Here is a 4021-nt window from a genome sequence, read left to right on the forward strand (position 1 = left end):
CAGTTTTTTATAACAAAGGTTGTTATCTATAAACAAGGCCACTCCACCTCCCGTCTTATTATCTCTATTTGTGCAGACTAAATCATAACCAGCCAAGTGAAGGTCGGTTCCTCTTACATTATTAAACCATGTTTCTGAAAAAGCAATTATATTAAAAGAATGTGTAAGACTACTAAGATAATGTTTTATACTCTGAAAGTTTGCATATAAACTTCTGCTATTAAAATGAATTAATGATAAATTATTTTCAGTCTTAACATTGCTGTTAAACTGCTCATCCGAATAATACTTGCAGTTATTTTCAGAGTTCACAAAAAAGTTTATTTCTGGGTCAAAATCTTCGTCCGGTTCATGATGTTGACTTTCAGAGTTTCCAGATGTGTTCAGCTCCAAATCCAATTCGTCAAAAGCTTTTAACTTATGAGACAAATCACTTGCCTCGTTCAGTACATGTGTCACACTTACTGTATGTTATGGCAATGATGTGTCAGGATTGTGTTTGCGTTTGTGTTCTTCTGCACAACTGTCAGAATTAGGTTATGCATCTATAAGCGCATGAAACTACTCAAGGTGTTGTGTTAGTGGCCAAACTGGTGATAGAAATATTGAATAAAGGTGTTAATGACAATTACTATACATTAAACAAATAAAGAAGAAAGTGTCTGCCATACTTACTTGTTCCTGATGATGAAGTAGCCCTGTAGGATTCTGGCTCACTTCTCACTCTTCATAACCAAGCCACATCAAGCTGAATTAAATCCTGAACACCATGCCAGAACAGCTGCTTCAAGTACAAGCTGCATCTTATGGTAGGTTTTATGTGCAAAAAAAAAGTACTCGTCATACATCAACTCTGACAGATAATATTGACACAGCTGCCTCCAAAACAACATCAGCCCCAGGTGAAGAGGCTGACGTAGGCCACCCTTCAAAAGAACACAACAGTGACAGGTTTACGCTGAAGCTTTTACGACTGAGTTTAACTGAAACTGTGCAACTGTCAAAGCCATATATTTTTACCTTTATTCATTAACTGTCTCTCTCAACTGTCAAGGGTTTTTTTTTTTTTTTATCTGTCTCAGCTTCACCATCCTCTCTAAATTTATTCTGGTGTTTAATACCAATTTTTCACCAGAAGGCATTACCCATCTTTTACTATTCCTCTGCTGATTGGTGACCTCTTTGTTTTGCTTCTTTCTTTAACTCTGCCTTTGGAAAATAGCTTTAAATTAAGAACAACACAAATAGCATTTCCACATTTTCACCATTAAACACACATCAACAAAGATATACAACTCTGACTCATTGTGCTTGTATAGGTCAAGGTCAAAGGTTCAAAGTGTTTATATGCACAGTTAGGAAACGTGTTTCCCTGCACAATGAAATTCGTACTTTGCCATTCACATGAATGCCACATAATACAAGTGAAATATAAAGTAGATGAGCAATAACACAAATCTGAATAGGCAGTAAAATCACAAATCTAAAGCACTTTAAAGCAGCAAGTGAAGGGAGCAAATAAAAATACAACAAGAACACAATAAAATGCAGATTGATTGATATTAATACTGCTATTTTGTTTATTTTGCTGGTTTACTGTCTTGCACATTGAGAGCCGATGTACCAGAGTCAAATTCCTTTTGTGCCCGTCACACCTGGCCAATAAAGCAGATTCTGATTCTGTCATGTAACTTGGTAAAGAAAACAAATCAATCAAGGCGGCACAGTGGTTAGCACTGTTGCCTCACAGCCCCAGCCAACCCGGGGTCTTTCTGTGTGGAGTCTGCATGTTCTCCCTGTGTCTCAAGTCCACAAGGGACTTGAGACGTGACATAATTATCAATGTTTAACAAACTCTGGGATCTGATGTCACAGTTGTTCATCTGCCCTCCACCCCAACAACCTCCTGGCAACTCTGGTGCAGTTTGTGCATCATTTCATTCATTCAAAATATTGTTGGCTTAGCTAATCCTCACCACTGCTCACATATAGTATGAGCTCCTCAAATAGCATCTAGCTGAACAACTTTCTGAAAAACAGCTGGTTTCTTGATGAGTCACTGACTGATTTAGAGTAAATCAGGTGCGGGTGTGTTGACGGGTGAAGCAAAGCACAGAAGAGTCAGGTGATATATGTTTATGCTATATGGACAGCAGCCTAAATGGCTTAAAGTCCTCTGTACTTAGGTGTACAACATAAATCTTAGCTTTTGCACAGGTCTGTTATTTATAAACTGGGAGAATCAGTTCAGTCTTCCCAAAGATCGCTCACTATCCTAACACCTGGCATAGTGGTAGACTGACGTAAGTTATCCTGCTAGAACACAAAGTCCCAGAGGCTGAGCATTTGAGCAAGGAGAAATTCTCATAGTACAAGCTTCTGGTCAGTGACTGTTGTCACAGCAGCTGGAGGCATGGATTCATACCATTTGGAGTTAAATGCAGGGGCTTGCGTTGTGCTCCATCTCTGCAGCCTTGAGCTGGTTTTAGTACTGAGGGGAAATGTAAAAGGAAAGGCCAACTGAGGTGTTGAGAAGCACGTGCCAGAAGAGCAGTTAGCCACCTGAACACAAGCTGAAACCTGATAAAACCTCAGTTGGTTCACAGGGGGGACAATTTTCTGAAGAGGAAAGACCAGAACAGTAACACGAGAGCTGTTGGGAGCAGACCAGATGTACTGCAGATTTAACAGATTCTTCTTTTCTCTTCATGTATACAAGAAGGCAATAAAGTTTTAATCAGTAATATAATAAATGTCACATTGGCATAACATTACTCCCGTCTTGAAATATGCACAGCACTGTACATGGAGGAGTGGACATGCACTATAGTGGGTGAACATATACAATATAGCATATCTGCAGTTTCTAATTATTATGCTGTATGCATGAAAAATGAGAAATACATGGAGGTGTTTAACCTCTGCTAACTATTCATTCCTCACCCCATGTGCTGCTCCAATATAGGAACACAAACTGGAATGAAAGTATGGGAGTGTGTGGAGGTACGTATATTTGTTCCCCTCTAAAACTCTCCAGACATCATTTTCTGATGTGAAGTGGGAAAAGAGGCAGCTCCCTCTCTTTCTCAGGCATCAGAGAGCACCAGCGAGTCCACCACTACACCCCTCTCCCTGCATTCACTAGTATAAATAAAACATAGATGTTACATGATGGCTTCAAGTATTGCATGAATGGATGCTGATGGTTTTCTGGCATAATGTTACCAAGTTTCATAGTTTCAGAATTTCAGAGTAAGTCCAGTCAGCCACCACCATCTTACCAAACTGGATTTGTGTGAGGGCATCTGTTTGTGAAAGCGTATATCCATCCATTAATGATACTGCTTATCCTGAATAGGGTTGCAGAGGGGCTGGAACCAATCCCAGCTGACATTGGCCTTGATAATAATTTTAAATACAGAAAGAAAAAAAGAAAAGACAAAGTAACTAAAGCAACAGAGAAGTATATGCTCTCTGACCTGGAGTCTCTCTGCCCAGACAACAGCTGACCTCTCCACAACAGGCAGGTCACATCCCAGAGCAATTATCACATCAGTCTGCAAACAAAAAGCATTCTGCTCTCAACAACTGCCCAGTTTGAAACATTTTCATGACATAAGGGGCATATTAAATGTAAATTAACCAAAGTTTGCTTTAACACTGGCTTGAATGACTACCCATTACCCATCTTTTACTATTCCTCTGCTGATTGGTGACCTCTTTGTTTTGCTTCTTTCCTTAACTCTGCCTCTGGAAAATAGCTTTAAATTAAGAACACAAATAGCATTTCCACATTTTCACCATTAAACACACGTCAACAACAACATTGCTTTAAAGTGCCTTACTGATCTACTTTATATTTCATTTGTATTGTGTGGCATTCATGTGGACGGCAAAGTAAGAATTTCATTGTACAGGGAAATGTGTTTCCGTACTGTGCACAATAAACACTTTGAAATACAGCTCTGACTCATTGTGCTGTATAGGCTGGACATCAAGTTAAAGACACAAATATGTAATT

Source organism: Monopterus albus, unplaced genomic scaffold, assembly GCF_001952655.1.
Source record: "Monopterus albus unplaced genomic scaffold, M_albus_1.0 scaffold106.1, whole genome shotgun sequence".
In the NCBI taxonomy this organism is placed as follows: domain Eukaryota; kingdom Metazoa; phylum Chordata; class Actinopteri; order Synbranchiformes; family Synbranchidae; genus Monopterus; species Monopterus albus.